Source organism: Grammomys surdaster, unplaced genomic scaffold, assembly GCF_004785775.1.
Source record: "Grammomys surdaster isolate TR1022 unplaced genomic scaffold, NIH_TR_1.0 1164, whole genome shotgun sequence".
Lineage (NCBI taxonomy): Eukaryota > Metazoa > Chordata > Mammalia > Rodentia > Muridae > Grammomys > Grammomys surdaster.
Window position 1 is genome coordinate 4020379 of NW_021605583.1, and position 20107 is coordinate 4040485.

General features: G+C 42.6%; 2 pseudogenes; both read right to left on the reverse strand.

The window, feature by feature from the left end:
- Positions 1-3729: 3729 nt before the first annotated feature.
- Positions 3730-4988, reverse strand: LOC114635025 (annotated as a pseudogene).
- A 14738-nt stretch (positions 4989-19726) lies between these two features.
- Positions 19727-19839, reverse strand: LOC114635163 (annotated as a pseudogene).
- Positions 19840-20107: the final 268 nt, after the last annotated feature.

Below are 20107 nucleotides of genomic sequence, written 5' to 3' on the forward strand. Positions count from 1 at the left end.
CTCTCTCTCTCTCTCTCTCTCTCTCTCTCTCTCTCTCTCTCTCTCTCCCTTCCTCCATCCCCCTCCCTCATGGTTACTGTCTCAACACATAAGCTCTCAGCTACTGCTCCAGTACTATCCCTGTCTGCTGCCATGCCTACCACCATGATGGTTATGTACTCACTCTCAGTAACTGTAAGCCCCAATAAATAAACTCTTTCTTCTATAAGCTGCCTTGGCCATGGTGTCTTAGCATAGCAGTAGAAAAGTAACTAAGAGAACACCCTACTAGTAAGTTAGGGCACAAACATAATCTTCCCTTAAAATGTAGGGTGTTTGGCAATGTCTTTGTCAGGCAGGGTTCTATGGCTGTGTAGAGACACCATGACCAAGGCAACTCTTATAAAAGAAATCATTTAATTGGGGCTGGCTTACAGTTTCAGAAGTTTAGTCCATTATACTCTTGGCAGGAAGCATGGCAGCATGCAGGCAGACATAGTAGCTGAGAGTTCTACATCCAGATCAGAAGGTAGCAGGAAGAACAAGAGCCTCTGGGAAGGGCTTTGAAACTTCCTCCAACAAGGCCATACCTACTCTAACAAAGACCACACCCCCTAATCCTTTCAAACAGGGCCACTCCCCATGACCAAGCATTCAAATCTATGAGCCAATGGGGGTCATACTTGTTCAAACCACCACAGGCAATAAGCACAATTCCATTTGACTTGGTGTCAAAACTCTTCTTTAATTCCATCAAGATCCTGATGACAAGGCCTATGGAGAGGTATAGAACCGTTCTTGCCTATAAAAGGCAATACCCAAAGGCAGGGAGGGGCAGAGACTTCTAGGTCTTACGAATCTGAATAATGAATTTCATGGACAATGGAGAGGATGAGCTTGTAAGAAAGGAATTTATCATAGACTCACGGGAGACCTTAAGAGATGAGAACTAGGCAGAGTTCTTGAATAGCAAGAGTGGGTCCTAAGAAATGGCTTGTCAGCAAGGGTTCCATCTAAAGGTTAATAAGGCTTTGCTGGGTTAAAGTATATGGAGTGAACTGGCTGCCCACATGCCTCAGTTTCAGTCATACCCTCACAAACAGTTTCCAGACAGCAATGGACAAATTCTAAGAAATATAACAAGAAACAAGGCCAGAAACCAGAGCACCCCAGTACCTCTGCCGCTTCTGGCCTTAAGAAAGGATGGACCAAAGAACACGCTCAGCTTGTTTGCAAGGACTGGAAATGGAATTGTTTTCAAGATTTCTGTTCCTCAGCTAGCTGCTGATCCTGTCAATAGTGCCTCTGGAAAGAAGAGAGAGAGAGACAACATTCCTCTTTCTTCTCAGACTCTGCATTCTTCTCAGTGTCATGTACAGGTGGCCCACACTCGCAGCCAAGCCCTCCCTGGCAGTGATAGACGCGGGAATTCTGACCTCTTCCCACCATCTATCATGGACTCAGGTTGCTAAGAAATTGCAGACGACTCTTCAGACCTATATAGGTTAAACTGCCTTCAAGCTACTTGTGAGGAGTGAGCATGGGGGATACACCTACACTCTGGGTTGCAATCAGTCAACAGCCCTTCTCATTTAAGGGTCCCTTGCACGAAACCTGCAAGCCTGGGTTTCCATAGACACTGCAGCTGTAACCTAATGGCTCAGCACCTCCATCCTCTCCCCAAGGCCTTACCAGTTAAAACTGGAATCAAATTCAATTCTCCCTCCTACAACTCTTGGCTGTTATCTTATCTGTTTGGGGACGGAGAAAGAGAAAGTTCTCGGGCACATTCTGGTTTACAATATAAAATCTGTGCTCTGAGCCCTCTGGCTTTGCCTTTTGATATTTAAAGCCATGCTTTTGAAATTCAAAAATACCCTTTTTTCTCTCAAGCACCTTGCCCTTAGAATTGAAATCTGTAGCTCTCAATACCATTGCCTCCACAATAGATTTACAAAAGGCTACTTAAGGGCTCAAAAGGCAAGAAAGGGGCTCTTTGTTCTCTCAGTATGGTCCCTGCCCTCAGGGCAGTGCGCGGAGAAAGCCCAGTTGAGGCTCAAATTGTAAGGTGGAGAAGCGAGAGGGTTAAGGGATGGCAAAAGCGTGGGGGTTAAATATCAGAACGTTACTGGGCAGCATTTATAAAATGCTGAGGTAAGTCTCCCCCGAGGCTCAGCTAAGTGTGGCATTCAGGACTCCTTCTAGCCAAGGTACTAATAAAAGCAAGCAATTGTGAGTTCATAAATATTGACACAAAGAGTTGACAGGTAACTTTATTATGCTTGTTTATAATCATTTGTTGACTGAAACTTTAAAAAAAAAAAGAATCTTAGAGTGTCTACAATCTGAGGCTTTCAGAAAAATCACTTAGACTTGAAAGAGCATATTCTTAACAAGGATTTTTATTTATTCTTTGACAATGTTTTATATGTATTTAGTGTATTTGAATTATATTTACCCCCCAGTTCTCCCCTCTTATCCTGTTCACACTCCCTAAGGAGCCTTTCTTCATAACCCATCTCTCCTACTTTAATATCTTTTTTTTTTAAAGTAACCCAGAGTTTAATTAGGGTTGCTTGCATGTTCATGGGCATGGGGTTGGTTTTTTCAATCATGGAACAAATAATATATATATGATTCAAGACACTGCACTAAAATAAGGTACCTTGGCATTTGCATAATGCAGAGGCTGAGACCGCTGACTTTACTGTTAGAGAACCCAGGTCCTAAGCAGAGAGGGCAGAAACACATCTAGGCTGGCTGCTGCCAGAGGTCAAAGGCAGCTCAACTACTGCCATGTTCCATGCGTGACACTGGCCAAGCCTCCCTCCTCTACATAGAAAATGAGTGACCCTTGTTACATCCAGGAGCTGCTAGCTGCTTTTGTCTCCCAGATACCTCAAGCTCCCTGTCACTCTCTCTCTCTCTCTCTCTCTCTCTCTCTCTCTCTCTCTCTCTCTCCCTCTCCCTCCCTCCCTCTCCCTCTCCCTCTCCCTCTCCCTCTCTCCCTCTCTCCCTCCCCCTCTCCCTCTCCCTCTCTCCCCCCTCTCCCTCTCCCTCTCCCTCTCCCTCTCCCTCTCCCTCTCTCCCTCTCCCTCTCTCCCTCTCCCTCTCCCTCTCCCTCTCCCTCTCCTTCTCCCTCTCCCTCTCCCTCTCCTTCTCCCTCTCCCTCTCCTTCTCTCCCTCCCCCCCCTCTCCCACCACCACCTCACATACATACTGTTCTTTCTAATACCTTCCTGTATGACCCTTGGTTCACAGTTCCCGTTGATAGTTTCCTGCTCAAAGACTACACTTCCCCAGCTTCCCTTGCATACAGGCAGGGCAGCTCTAGAAGAATTTAATGTATGTGTGGTAGTTATTTACCCCATTAAAAAAAAAAAACGGTAGGAGCCATCTTGTTTGTAAACATTTTGGTGAACCACACACGTGAGTGGCAATATGCCTTCTTGTCATGAATAAACATGGCTCCAACTAAGGTCAGATCAAACTTCTATTTCTGGAATTAAGGAATTTGCTGCTTCCTTAGAAGATGACAGCTATCTCTAATACAGCACCTCTTTGGGTTTGAAGGGAAGCCTTTCTTGGATCGTGTGTAGTATCATGTTCTGTCCTTCCTCCTTCAAGGCCTAATCATGGCCATCTGTGATTTATGGTTTTAAGCTTCTCTTCCCCCTCCTTCCCTCCCCCCTCCCTCCCTCCCTCCTCTGCCTTCTCTCCCTCCTTTCCTATTCTTTTGGGGTTTTTTTCCTTATCATTTTTATTAAGATGGCTAGGCCCATTTAAGACTGCACTTTCAGTGTCTCCTGAAGTAGCTACAAGTATCACATAATTGCAATCTGGTGGGATACAGAAGGCAAAAATATGAGGCATAAGCTGTAAAGACAAAGCTTTAAAGGACCCGGTTGGGCCATAGAACAACTCCAGGATGAACTGATTGCCAGAAAGGTGCCGGACAGGGACAACGTTGGAGCAGGCAAAGTTTTCCCCACAAGCAGTTTCAATCATTTCTCCTAACCTGGCAGCAGGTATGTCCGCAAGGTGAATGTACCTTTCCAAGAGTAACCTGTGCTCTTTCTATATAGGTTGCTCCTATTAGGTTATTCCACTCCCCGCGGCTCAGCTTTGGAAACTCCTTCTCAGGAACAAAGAGGCCACCATCAGAAGTCAGTCCCTCAACCACAGCTTCACTGAAGTATTTTGGTGGAAACTTCTTGTCATGGTCTTTAAGACAAACAGGAAATGAATGTCTCTAAATCCACGTCTTGGTATCTTGTAACCAGATCAAGCACTTTGTCCGAAACCCCCTCGGCTGAAGCCGCACTCGCACAAAAGAGTCGAGCGTTGTACCACTTCTTATAGTACAGTCTTCCATGCTTCAACAAGTCTCTCAGAGAAGCTCCAGTGTTCTGGCCCACAATCCTATCAATTCTCATTGATTTCTGGTGACTAATTATATCCATTAGAGGCACATCCAGGTACACAACAATTCCATTTTTCTTCAGATGCCACATGCTAGCATCATGCATGGGATTGGACCCACTGAGGGAAATCACACTTCCAGATGCAGACAAGTTGAACACTGCTTTTCCGTCCTCTTCTAAAAATCGCTCGTTACCAACATCCTGCAATTTTTCAGACACGCTCATATTTCAGGTTTTCTCAAGGACATCACCATCCCAACATCATGACACAACAGCCAAGTTTGTCACCTAATATTCTGCTAGCTATTGTTTTCCCAGAACCAGGAGGCCCCATCAGGACAATATTTTTGTCACAAACAAGAGAGTGGGTGGAGTGCCATGACTTCCCTGATTGTGCACATGCAAAGGCTCGTGGAGGCAGGAGCCATGTGGAGTTCTGCACTTTAACTGGCACAGGAGAAAAACACTTCTGGGTTATCTGTTTCAGATGGTGACATCTAGTAAAGTTCAGCATTTCTCTTCACTTTTCTGACCAGGCCAACCTAGAGGTCTGTCAACCTAGGGGTCTGTCAAGAGAAAAACTTCATTTCCTTATTTGGATTTGTATGGTGCTATGCTTAACTCACTGAAGTGGAAACACAGTATAACAGGAACCACAGATGAAGACTGTACTGAATCTGAGGCAAAGTCAATCTTTGCAAAAAATAGGGTTCCAAATTACAAACAATTTTGCCATGCAGTCTGATACACTCTCTGAAGCAAAGCAAAGCCCAGAGACAGAAGCACAAAAAAGGTACAGGTTTGGCCTCAGTACTAACGTGCTCACCAAGAATGTACAAGACCCTGGACTCAAGACTTAGCACTGCAAAATAAATAAATGTTTGAAACTCAGTTAAAAAAATAATTTTGTTCTTTTGTCTTGTAGTTCTCATTTTTGAGGGCTCCCACACCGTATAACATATTAAGCTATAAAAATAAAGTTTCCATGTTTTTCTCTTGTTAATCCGTCTTTTAATACAGGTGCCACAGCTGTGAACCTAACAATGAGTGAGAAAAAGATATTGCTGTTTTCCCCCCTGCTTTTGCAAAGGTGTAAAAACAATTCCATAGAGAAAGGATAGAATTTTCAACAAATAGTGCTTGAACAGTTGGATGCCCATACTCAAAAAATTTAACTTTGATCCATACATCCAAACAGGTACAAAACTAACTCAGAGTAAGTCATAGTCATAAATGTAAAACCAAACCCAATAAAACACCTAGAAGAAAACACAGTAGACACCTTGCGACCTGAAAATGGGTCAAGATTTCCTAGCTATGACCCCAAAACTCCATCCATAAAAGAACAAATTAATACGTTGAACTTCTCCAAAACTAAAGACTTCTGCACTTTAGAAGACATTTTTGAAGCCTCTAGGGTACGGCAATGGACTCAACACTGCCTCCATGTGATCCAGAGAATGATGGATTCTTTTCCCATGAGAAAGGCTAGAAAAACATTGTAAACCACAAAGGAAGTAATCGAACAGCTGAAAAGTGTGGAGAAACAGAAGATGCTACTTGTAGGGTAAGGTAGAAGGCATGGGGTTGGGCAGAAACATCATCCAAAAAGTATGGAAATACACACCAGTAAGATGCATCTGTTATAAATATATATGCCCCCCCAGTGTTGCTGCACCCAATTTCATAAAACAAACATCATTGGTCATAAATAAACAGATAGGTTCAGATACACTATAATAATTACTTCAATACCTCACTCTCATTAATAGATAGATCATTTATAAAAGAAAAATCAATGATAAGCCTCAGAATGTTCTAATCTTATTGGGAATGCATGGGAGTTTTCTCTAAAATAGACCACATTTTAGACTAGAAAGCAAATCTTAACAAACATTAAAAAGTCAAAATCATTTATTTTATCTTGTTGGAGTATAATGGAATAAAGGTAGAACTAAGTAATGAGAGAGAATACAGAAACTGTGCAAATATATGAAGATTAATCCATAGACTCATGAGTGACCAGTAGGCCATTGAAGAAATCAAGGGGGGGGGATTTAATTCCTAGAATTAAATAAAATGAAACCATAACGTATCTGAAACTTAGGGATGTAGGAAAGGCGATTCTAAGAGGAAAGTTAATGGCTATGAGTTCTTGCATTAAAAACCAGATGGACCTCAAGTAAATAACGTAAGAATATGTCTTCCTTGACTGACAAAAACAGTTCAAAAAATCAGTAGATAGAAAGACTACGGATCGGGGCAGATATTCATGAAATAAAGACTAAAAGAACAATACAGAAAATCAATGAGACAGAGTTGGTTATTGAAACTGGTAACGCCAGGGATGAACCTTTAGCCAAACTAGTCAAAAGGAAGAGACAGAAGACCCATACTAACAAAATTAAAGATGAAAAGAAGACACTGAGACAGATATCTGTGGGATCCAGAGGATTGGAGCTGGAGAGACGACTCTGCCGTTAGGAGCGTGGAGTACTCTCACAGAGGACATAATCTCGCTCCCAGGACCCATATCAGGTAGCTCACAACTACCATACCACCACCCTGAGAAAACAATTAAGAAAGTAAGATTAATGATGTAATATAAAAATAATTTAAAATACATTTTCAAAGAAAAACAACCAATGGATACGGAGAAAAATCACAAAAGATAACTGTCAAGACTTTCGATCCAAGCTAAATTAAAAGCTTTAAAAACATAATAAATATCAGAGTTTACATATAAAAATACTTGGGAAAAGAACAGTTTCCAAAGAAACCAGAATGCACCAGCTACAGAGTCCAACTGTTCTTTCCCTGTATTTCAAATGACAGCACTATTAGTGGGGGTGCCAATGCATCACCTCCATCCCAACACTTGGGAGGCAGAGATAGGAGATGCCCAGTCTACATAGCAGCCAGAATAACAGACAGACAGACAGACAGACAGACAGACAGAGGCAAAGAGACATAGACAGAGAGACAGAGAGATAGATACACAAAGAGACAGAGATAGACAGACAGACACAGAGAGACAAATACACAAAGAGACAAACACATATACAGAGAAAGAGAAAGAGAGAGACAGGGAGAGACAGAGACAGAGAGAGAAAGAGCAAGTACAGAAAGGTCTGAGTTGACCTTATTGACAATTCTAGAATCTGGTAACATTTCCTTCCATCAATTAGAATGAGTGTTCTGATAAGCAGAACAGGGAAGGCTGAGTTTTTTTCTTTTTGAGAAATGGAGAAACAGAGAACAGAAAGCTTATTGGCTGTTTCAAAATCACCTTTCTTACAAGGGCAAAGACTGAATGGCCTTAGCATGGCCCTGAAAGGGGGCTAATCTGGGGATTTGGCTGTTACCATTCACTTTCCTAGTTTGTCGGGAACCAGGTAATCAATTTGATTTCAGCTCTGTGGCTAGAACCTCAGTGCCAGGGACTCTATTTTGCTTTGGTCATTTGGGTCTAGTGCCAAAGATAGCCCCAATCAAAGGCTCCTAGAGACCTTACCTCTCTGTGGTCAGGCTCTTGCCTGGGAGACTAAAATTTCTGACACGGATAGTTAGGATCATTTTGAGTTTCTGCTCTCAGCGTGTCAATCACAGGTTGTGGGGTCTTTCTGATCAGACATTTGCTTGAGTTTTTGTCAATCCAGACAAAGAGTGACCATTTGACATTTGACAGATGGCTGCATACAGACATTTAAAACTGTTGAGAGAATGCCGCACTCCAGAGATAATATTCTCATGAGTGTCTGGAGGAAAATACCAAGAAATTGGCATTTGCTGCATACACCCAGGGTGTCTTTGAATCAAACCAAACCAAATCAAATAGAGCAAAGAAGTAGCTGGGTGAGGAGCTTACCCGCTTATCCAAGTGGATACTAGGTTTCGCATCTGAGTCTCTAGGATATCTAAAGAGGTTTTGTTTGCTTGATTTTATTCGGTTTTCTTTTCTCTTTACTATTATTTTTTAAATGTTCATGTATTTATATTTTGATATAAAGTCTTCTGTATTGTATTCAGGGCTGTGTAGCAAAGGATGATCTTAAACTTCTGATCCTCCTGCTGAAAGTATAGACATGTACCACCATGCCCAGTCTTATGTAGTGCTGGGGATCGAACCCAGGACCTCATGCATACCAGACAAGTACCCTACCAATTGAGCTACATCTCCAGCTTGCCTGAGATATTTATCTCTGTGTAACAAGAACTGTCAGCAGCTTCCAAGAGTTCTCTTCATTCAAGCAGTAGGTTACCTCAGATGTCATGCATGACTAGGATCAAATAAAGCAGGGAGAGAGAGCAAGCCAACTAACTCTGTTACAAAAGGACCGCTAGCATAATTTGGCTAGAAGTTGCAAACTCAATATTTCATTGCATCCTCTCAAAGCTACTGCTTATGAAGTTCTAACTACAGGATTGTTCTGACATAGAAAGGAGCAAGCACGTGCAAGGAGAGATTGGGGCCAGGTCTCACAGTCCAAGCTCCAACTTATTAGGGAAAGCATCCATGGCAGGGAGCTGGCAGCTTCTGTTCTTGGTTTACAGTCTGAGCATCTCTGACTATGGCATCAGGTGTTTTTGTAATGTCCCTGTGAGGTCCACATATCAGGCATGAGATATCCCCTAGTCCCTTTAGAGTTATACAAGGTGTCCAGAATCAACTCATATGATGTTAGTGACAGGGCAGCTTTTGTTCTTAGGAATCCATGGGAGAAGTTTAGATTGCAGGAAGATAGAATACACCATTTAGTCCAGTATAAAGATGGTGTCTTACTTAAGGTTTCTATTGCTGTGAGGAGACACCATGACCACAGCAACCCTTATTAAGGAAAACATTTCATTGGGGCTGGCTTACAGTTTCAAGGGTTTAGTCCATTATTGTCATGGTGGACACGGTGCTAGAGAAGGATCTGAGAGTTCTACGCTTGATCCAAAAGCAGTAGAAATGACTGAACCATACTGGGCATAGCTTGAGCTTCTGAGACCTCAAAGCCCTCCCACACAGTGACACACTTCCTCTAAGAAAGCTATACTTATTCCAGCAAGGCCACACCTCCTAATAATTCCACTCCCTACGAGCCTATGAAGATCATTTTTATTGAAACTTCCCCATTTCAATCACTAGCTCCCATAGGCTTATAGCTGTATTACAATGCGAAATGCATTCAGTATAACTTCAAAAGTCCCCACAGTCTATAACTGTGCCAACATTGTTTAAAAATCCAAAGTTCAGAGTCTCTTCTGAGATTCATGCTATCTCTTGACTATAATCCCCTGTAAAATCAAAATAAAAAAGCAGATCACATACTTCCAACATATAATGGCACAGGATAGACATTTCTGTTCCAATATGGAGAAAAGGAAGCAGAGTGAGGAAATACTAGACCAAAGCAAGACCCAAAACCAGCTGGGCAAACTCCAAACTCTGCATCAACACATCTGATATCAAAATGCTCTTCAGCTCTCCAACTCCTTTCAGCTTTGTTGACTGTGAGTCAATTCTCTCTCTTGAGCTGGTTCCCCTTCCCTGGTAGCAGCTTTCCTCAGCATGTATCCAAGGACACTGGCATCTAGAACATTTTGGGGTCTCCAGAATGAATCCAGGCTTCACCTTCACAGCTTCACACAATGGCCTCTCTAGGCCCCCAGACAGGGCCACCCTTGATACATGCCTGGCCTCAGCAGCTTACCCTAGTCAAGGAGGGCTACTCTGTAACCCTTTCTATGCCTGACTCTAAAGCCAGAATAGTGTGGCCAAAGCTGTCAAGTTCTGCTGCTTGCTAAGGCTGGAACGTGGCCTCTTGTTCAATTACATCTTTACCAGCTTTCTGGTTTCGATGGTTTCCTTCACTGTCTAAGCTTTGCTGTCCTGGAACTTTCTCTATAGACCTGGCTGACCTCAAACTTAGAGATCTGCCAGCCTCCACCTTCTGAATGCTGAGATTAAAGGTGTGCACCACCACACTTGGCCTTAAACTTTTCTTTAGTTCCTTTTCACAAATTGAAAGCTTATCTGGGTGGGGGTCTTCCCCTGAGGTCACCATTCCCTTTATTTTATTTAGCATCTGACTTTCTTTAATCTTTGAACATAGGAGTGCCCCTTTTCTCCTCAAATCATACATTTCGTATTTCTCCTTGCTCAGCTTTCTCCTTTTCATTACAGCTGTTCATACGAGTGAACACTAATAACTAATCACACAGCAGAATCAATACTAGGCTGTTTTGAGATTTCCTCTCCCAATGGAATTAATCTGAAACTCTTCAATTTAGCCCCAGGCAGCTTTTTTTGAACAAGGACAGAAAGCTGTCACATTTGTCACCAAATTATCTAGGCCTCTATTCTATAACAGTCTCTAGGACACACACTAAAATTCTTCTCATCTGAAACCTCTTGAGCCAGGTCCTCAGAGTTCAAATCACCCTCAGCACCACTGTCTTTGATGTTCCTAGTAGGATAGCCCATTAAGTCCCATCTAAAATATTCAACTGCTTTTCTAAACCAAAGTCCAAATTTCTCCAAATGAAAGCATAGACAGGCCTATCACAGCAATACCCCACTCCTGGTAACAATTTTTTTTCTTTGTGAAGGTTTCTGTTGCTGTGAAAAGGCACCATAACCACAGCAACCCTTATAAAGGAAAACATTAAATTGGGGCTGGCTTACTATTTAAAGGTTTAGTCCATTATTGTCCATGATGCTGTGCGGGCAGATATGGTGCTGGAGAAGAATTTGAGAATTCTGCATCTTGATCTGAAGGCAGCAGAAGTGATTGTGAGCCATACCAGGAATAATTTGAGCATATGTGACCTCAAACCCTTCTAACACAGTGACATACTTCCTCCAACAAAGCCATACCTACCCCAGCAAGGCCACACCTCCTAATAGTGCCACTTCCTATGGACCTATGGGGGTCATTTTTATTCAAATCATATAAGTGTATAGTAATACTAAAAATTTAAAATCTTAAAACCAATAAGTAGATGGAGATGTAGCTCAGTAGGGAAATATTTCATCAGTATGCCCAAGGCCATGGGTTCCATCCCTAATATATAGTGAAGATACAGCTGAGTGTTTAAGTGAGCTTGTTGGACAATCATGAAAACTATTGTTTAAATATTGACACCTAAGTATCAAGAGGGCATCCTACAAGCAACTCCATCCAGAAGAAATATGACATCCACTTCTGTGCATTGGTATACCCATGCAGGAGTACACTTACACACACACACACACACACACACACACACACACACACACACACTCATATAAACAAAATACAGAAAAGAGAGAAGTTGTACTTATGAAGCCCTGCCACATACTACAGACCCAATGGTAGTCAGCAGGTTCTGAGAGAGGAGAAGACATTGTGTCTAGTTATATGCCCACTGATGAGCCCACCAGGCTCTGGTGATTAGTTCCAAACTCAAGACCAGTGGATGGTCCTGGTTAAATGTTGTGGACACTGACACATTGCCCTAGTAAATAGGTGAAGAAGTTTGTAGAAGATGAGGGCTGGTAGGGATGTGATGAAAATAAGAGAAGTGGGGAGGAGGGACTAGAATACATTACACACATGTATGAAACTGTAACAAAATTTATTAATCAAAAATTTCTAAAGACATTGTTCTAACTCTGTGTGTGTGTACATACCCATGTATGCATGCACTAGACATATGTGGGCACCCACAGAAAACAGAGTATGGCATCAGATACCCTGGAACTGGAGATACAGGCAGTTGTGAGCCAGCTGACATGGGTGCTGGGAACCAAACTCAGGTCCTCTGGGAAAGCAGCAAGCTCTCTTAACCACTGAGGCATGTCTCCAGCCTCATGAATTTTTCCTCAGGGGTTTGAAACAATCATAATAGGACTACCTTGATATGAAGCCAAATCAAAGGGTCAACAGACTTCAGGAACAGAGCAGACACAGGAAAAGTGTCTGTCTATAGACAGATCTCAAATCATTTTAATTTCTTTTCGCTTTTCAGACACACCAGAAGAGAGCATCTGATCCCATTACAGATGGTTGTGAGCCACCATATGGTTGCTGGGAATTGAACTCAGGACCTCTGGAAGAACAACCAGTGCTCTTAACCACCGAGCCATCTCTTCAGCCCCCAGATTTCAACTCTTATCAGTGAGAAGATTTGTTTTTCTTAAGTAATCAAAGAGCTAATAAAAACACAAAGTACAAGAAACAATTATCTTCATTTCCTAGGCTTGCCACTGAAAAGACAAAATACTTTCACTATTTCCTTCTGAGAACAATCAATACTCCAAGAAAATCTTGCTATTTTCATAGCCTAGAACACAGTCTAATTTTGTATTAGCATTCTTCTGATATTAATGCTCAATTTTTAAAATAACTTATAATTCCCTTCTAATTTTAGATGTTTTTGACACATGTAAATTCCTTTTTCATGATTCTTCCATGAATCTTCTACAACGCTGATACATCTTAGTAGATCTGTCCTGTACTTTCTCTTTTTACTTGAGTCTTGATTACTTTACATTGATTAATTAACTTAGTAACTGTCTTGTCATAACAAAATATCTGAGGTTCTATACTTTGTGAAGAAAGGGGATTTATCTAGCTTCTAGCTACAGAGTCTGAAAGTCCAAGCCTGGATAGACTTATCTCTTCATCCTCCATGAGTGTCATGGATGATGGAATTCCTAAGAGAGCGGAAGGTAACATAAGAAGCCAGAGAGAGGAAAGAGGCCACACTCACCTTAATATAGCAACTTGATCTTACTAAAACTAACCCAGTCTTTAAGAGCAGTACATAGGCCCTCCCAATGGAAGTAGCCTATGATTTAATTTCCTGGAATTATTTCTCACTTTGACTTTTTCTGTTTTCTAGACAGGATCTCGCTATGTAGCCCTGGCTTGCCTGGAACTCACCATGGAGACAGGCTAGCTTCAGATTCACAGCAATCCTCCTATTGCTACCTTCTGAGTGCTGAGACTACAAATATGTGCCACCACACCCCGCCTAGGTCTTAATCTTTAAAACTCCATCACACACTGTCGTACTGGGGATCAAGCTTCTACCATATAAACCAAAGAACAAGCCTGTAGGCAGCCAGGTGTGGTGGTGCATGCCTATAATCCTAGCACTTGGGGAGAGCTGAGGCGGAAGGATCTAAGTTCAAGACCAGGCTGGCCTCTATCGTGATTTCAACTTCAAAAGGCAAAACCAGGAGGCTGGAAGATAGCTCAGTGATTTAGAACACTTGCTGCTCTTGTAGATTTCAATACCTGACACCCACAGGATGGCTCATAAACATCCATAACTCCACTTCCAGGAGCTCTGATGTCTTCTTCTGACCTCCTAGGGAAATAGGCATTTACATGGTGTTAGCAACTGTTTTAAATGATGCTAAAGTAAATATAATTGTTTTATATTTACTTTAAATATAAATTTACTTAAAATATAACTCAGCAATTAATGTTTCATTATTATTTACCTTACTTAACATGATCTACATACATATTTCATGAGTACCCTTTAGTTAATATGAATGAGCGAAACTTCATGATCTAGTTTGTAAAGAAACATGGAGAACTTTTGCCCATGTTTTAACAATTACCCAAGACATTTTTCTGTGGTCTAGACATCCTCTCAAGTTATTTTCCTTGTAACCATTTTCATGGCTTATGGGTTAGCCTTCACCAAAGCAAGGACCCAGACTTGTTACAGACTCTTTGTGTGTGTGTGTGTGTGTGTGTGTGTGTGTGTGTGTGTGTGTTAGACTGTGCTTCATTAAATGAACAGTTTTAAAGTAGTCTTTTTTACTAAGGACTTGTCCAAGTCATGAGACCTGGAAAGGAATTTTTCTAGCAGTTTTTAAAATGTTGATTTATAACTAAGCCAGTATGAACTAAGCTTCTTGGTGGTATTTGGTTTTCATCTTTTGGATTTTTGTTTTGTTTTGTTTTGCTTGTTTTCAGACAAGAGCTTGTCATGCATCTTTTGCTGGCCTGGAACTCACTATGTAGGCAAGGATGGTCTCAAAGTTTAGAGATTCACCTACCTCTGCCTCTGGAGTATGAGAATAGAAAGCATGCACCACCCTGCCTGACTGGCTTTTGCCAATATTTAAGATGGTTTATTTGCTCAGTTTTAAAATTATACTTTTTATTCTTTTAGTTAATTAATTTGTTTAATTTTATGTATGAATGCCCTGTCTGCATGTGTGCTTGCATACTAGAAGAGGGCTTCTGACTGTGTTATAGGTGAGTGTGAGCCACTGTGCTGGCTTGAATATGTTTGGCCGATAGGAAGTGGTACTATTGTGAGACGTGACCTTATTGAAGAAGGTGTAGCCTTGTTAGAGGAAGTTTGTCATTGTGGAGGCGGGGCTTTGAGGTCTCACATATATGCGCAAGCTTTGCCGAGTGCAGAGGCCAGCCTCCTCCAGGCTGCCTTGGGATCAAGACATGAAAGTCACAGCTTCTTCTCCAGCACCACATCCGCCTACACGCTGCCATGCTTCCTGCCATGATAATAATGGACTAAACCTCTGACACTGTAAGTCAGCCCCAATTAAATATCTTCCTTTATAAGAGTTGCTGTGGTCATGGCGTCTCTTCACAGCAATGAAACCCTAACTAAGACAGCCACCGAATGTTTGCTGGGTATTGAACTCAGGAAGAACAGCCCGTGCTCTTAAATACAGAGGCATCTCTCAATCCCCTTAAGTGATCATTTTTAAAAAGTCATCTCAAAGAAAGAAAATGGACAGAGAGGCAGAGAATAGGGTTAGCAGGAGGTGGAGAAGGATTTGGTCAACTGAGAACTGCTACAGTATCCACCAAAAGGGAACAAAGATGTCTTATCCTGCATATAGCACAGAGTTAAACTGATGACTATGGACTGTGCAGCTGTGAGAGGCACCTGGTTGAGCAGGCTTTGAACCCCAGAGACCCTCAGGGACGGTAGGAGTTCGGCCTTGCTCCTGAGCCCCTGGCTCCTTTCACATAGCTACAGCCTCTCCCACAGAGAGGTCTGTGGCCACCAGTCACTTAGAACAACACTCCTACAGGTAGAGGGTGTGACTACAGGCCACAGAGCCTCAAGAGAGATCTCCATATTAATGAGATACCTAAAGGCCAGAGGGTGTAGCCAAATTAAGCATTCCTTCTCAGACCCTCCTCCTTGCAAAAGGTATTTAAACCTCAGGCCTGCCCTGAGAATACCAGGGTATAGCTTCATCCATTTTCCACCATGACAATAAATATCTTAAGACCATAACTTATGACTATGGACTATTTCCCTTCTTTGGAGCCTGCCATGGGGAACCGTAGAGAAGGTCTTCAAGTACTGAGCCCACATCTAATCTCCTGCTGATGACCTCTCTAGGCTTCCAGTAACAGAGGCCACCAATTCAAACAAGGGAGCCAAGCCAGCAGGGTGCAGCCAGAGCTTCTCCCCCTCTCCCCTTCAGCTGCAGGTCAATCCAGCTCACATGCCCTTCTCGGCCCTTCTGCGGCCTCTCAGCAGTGCCTGAGAGCCCAAGGGCCTGAGAACCAGTTAGTTCCAGGCCACCTTCTGTCCCAGACTGTGTTCCCTCACCCCTGGAGAAGAGTCCTGTGGCTTCTCACAGCCCGACGTCCGCCCAGCACTGGCCTGGAGTAAACACAGTCAACTTCCTGTGCCTCTGCCTCTCTGAGCTGCAGCACTAGCCCCCTTGGAGGCAGCAGACAAAGGACCCACAATTCAACCCAACAGGACCCATGCCCACACATGCTACAGCCCAACAACAGACTACCTTCAAAACCTCTTGGGAATGACACACCACTCCAGGGATGGAGAGAGGCCCTAACATTGTGAAAGCATAAAAGAATTCTTCAATTATTTTACTGGTAAGTTCCCGAAGGACAAACAGCAAGTATTCTTTACAGCATTAAACTCTTCCTTCTCCTCAGATATTAGGTACATTTCAGTTTAATGAGAGAAAATTTAGATAGATAGATAGATAGATAGATAGATAGATAGATAGATAGATAGATGATAGATAGATGATAGATAGATAGATAGATACTAAAACAAGGGGAAGTTTCTATTGTGTTCCAAAAAGGAACTATATTTAACAAGTGATTCAAGGTCAAAATTGATAGGCTTCAAAGAGGGATTTACCAACCCAAAGATATTTCCAAAGAGTGAGGAGAAAGAAAGACTTGTTAATTATAGTATGCTAACTGCAGATGGGCCACCACCCACCATCTCTCTGGCCATTTATTTGTTTTAAAGTAGCATGCAAAGTATTGGGCAGTGTTATGATATTTTCAAGCAGAATTTGTTCAGTTGAATCTTTACCCCCAACCCATTCACCTACTTGTCTCTTTTCTCCTTTCACCTCCCATGAATCCTTCTGCAAACCTCAGTTAGCCCCTTCCACCATCTTGCTTTCTGTCTCTGCTAGTGATAAAATCCCCTGCAAATGCAACTTAATTGAGAAAAAGTTTCTCTTGGCTCACCAGGTTACAGTCCATCACTGGAGTCACGGGAGCTTAAGGGACCTGGTTATGCTGCATCCTCTACCAGGGAAGAGAGCAACAAAGGCATGCATACAAGACCTCTGCTTACTCTCTCTGCTCATACATGCTAGGAGTATGCCCACCATCAAACTGTGTCTCTGGCTTTCAGGACACACCTCCCCCTCTCTCATTATCCAAGAATGGTTTTTCAATTTCTGTCTGATCAAGTCGGACACCTGAGGCCTCCTTTACCTAAGATCTCAAAGAAGATGTCTACGAAGAGATGGACTCCCAACACGGTGACCTCCCAAACCTGGAACACATGCTGCGAAGTTGAAGCCACTTCATGCAACCACAGTTGTAGAACTGCAGCTTCCTGGAAGTGTCTCAGGCACCCTAAAGCCAATGGTCAAGAGCCTTCTCAAAAGACAAACTGATCCTGAATACTACAACCAGAAAACCAGACACTCAATGCAACAGAGCAGAGACAGGACAGGAGGAACTTGCCTCCCACTCTTGAAGCTCTTGTCGAGAAACAGGAGGCCTCGGAAGGTCAGAATCCCCTCTTGTGTTCTTAGTCAGAGCTTCATGGTGTTGCCCTTCTGGTCACTTTGTCAACTGTCAGATCATCAGAAGACAAATTAAAATGAATTTAAAGGTCTCTATGGATCTTATCTACAATTCTTGAGCCGGGCAACATCTTGTCCCATCGGCTCAAGTGAGATTCTAATGAGCTGGACAGAGGAGATGTCTTCATTAAAAGGGAAGACTGAGGAACGCAGAACTGGCAAAGGTTGTTTGGTTGTTTCCAAAGTGCCCATCCTTTTGCAAAGGCTAAATCACAGGGTTGGGTTGGGGAGGAGTCATGGATGAGGTGCCGAGACCTCATTGCCTGCAAGCAGAGGGAAGCACCTGGCCACACTTATGTAAGAATCTGACTATTACCACTCACTTTCCTGATTTCTTCAAAACTCAAATTAACAATCTGGTTCCATCTCTGTGGCTGGAAATTCAACATAGGGATTCCTGTTTCAGTTTACCCAGCTGGCCCTAGCACAGAAGCACCATCCAACCTGTGGCTTCTGGAGAGCCTACATGAGTATTTTCCCAGGAGAAATTAAAGCATGCAGATTTCTAAGGCTTATTTTTGTCATTTTAAACCATGTGTCTGTGTGTGGGTAGATATACCTGAGTCAGTACCATGGAGGCTAGAGGTATCAGATTCCCCAAGGGCTGGAGTTACAGGTGGGTACAAGCTTCCTAACTTGGATGCTAGGATAGGAAGTACAAACAGTGGTTGCCTGTAGGGATGGCAGGCAGGAGGGGACATAAGGGGACAGAGAGAAGAAGAACAAATTACAAAGCACAGAAGAAATTTTTCAGGGGTGATGAGTATTTTATTATTATTATTATTATTATTATTATTATTATTATTTAACAGTGGAGATAATCTCAAAGGTAGATATGTCAAAGTTTCCCAAATGGTACATGTTGGTACACGCGGCTTATTGTATGGCAAGTATACATCAATAAAGCTGTCAGGAAGGTGTGTTTACAAAAGTGACATGTGTTCCTGGGTCTGCCACAGTGACAGACTTCTAACACAATCTGTGTGTACCTTCTGAAACCGAGTGAACTGCATTCGGATCTCTCAGAGATTTGCTTGTCGCCCTCATTAAATGCTGTGCTTAAAACGAGCGTGTTTGTTTGTACTTAGACTGCATAACTAGCTTTTAAATGTTAATGTCTAATCGATAGCTATTAAAATCGGTGGCTATTAAAGTCTCTCACTCTGTGCTGGTTTAGGGTTGGGTTTGGAGTGTTGACATTGAACCCAGGGCCCTGTACATGTTCAGCAAGCAGCCTATACAGAGCCATGCTCCTGGCCCTCCCCCTACCACCGCTTGCCTGCACCGTACTTCTGGCATCTGGCATCTGTGAGATGCTTCCTGAGTCACCATAGAAAGTTCTAGTGATCTAAGTGATTCAACTAAGCTTCAGGCAAAATGAGGAGGCAGGGCCAGGGAGTCGGGGCAAGGACAAGCAGGACTGAAGTATTGAGACCTCATTGTTCTGTATATGAATTCCTAGTTCACCATAAAGTTCTCAGAGGTCAGGACCAGTCACCTAACACGTGACACCTTGACCACTCAAAAAAAATGACAAGCTGGAGTGTGACAGAAGATTTAGATGATTTGTCCTTAGATCAGATGCCACATGAGTGGAATTGTTTCCCCAGACTAAGTAAGTGGCTTAGAACAAATAGCACAAGTTTGTCCTCAAAATTCTCAGTCCCAGATGAGCCTCACACAGCAACGGGTCAGCGCCACCACCTCTTGGAGGCTCCAGGGAAGAATTCATTCTTGACTTCTTCAAATGTCCACAACCTGCCAGCACTCTTGGGCTGGTGGCCACGTCATTCCAATTTCTGTATTCATTGTCGGAAAGACTTCTGCTCTCTCCTGACCCTCCTGTCTCACTCTTACAGAAAATGTTGTGATTACATAGGACTTCCCTAAATAATTCGGGGTTATCTCCTCATCTCAAATCCTACGCTCCTTTTAATCGCGTGAGTTTATTTGACCCCCAAAAGTAATACATTCACAGTTCCCGTGGATCCGAACAAATATATATTTTTATATTTTTAAATGTTTTATTGGTTCTTTGTGAATTTCACATCCTACGTTCCAATACTACTTATCTCCGCTCCCTTCACACCCTCCCTGCCCTCGCAGGCCTGTGTGCTGCTAGATGGGTGGTCATCTCAGCCTAGCTACCTGTCCAGGCCCTGTGGCACAGTTCTGGTGGCCATCTCTGGCTTTCTTTTTTCCTGGAATGTCATTCAAATATCCATAGGTCAGAACACTGAGCATAGACATAGCCTCTCTCATCTCTGCCACCTACTGACGTACATGTGACATTGCAATGCCTCTAGAGGCAGGCTGAACACACTTATTTGAGGGGAGATTTCAGGGACAAGAAGAAATTTTCCTTTGGCCTGATGATGATTGGATACATTGACAATAGATATGAAATCAATATACTATGGGAGAAAGGAATACATTTATTTAATGTGTGTATGTGGACATTTTTACATATAAAGTATGGGAACTCCAAGAATGTTCAGTTGATTAAAGCTCAAATACAGGGGTGGGTGTGGGGGGTGTCATCAGACAATTTCCAGAGGTTTGTAGAGAATTTCCACGAGAA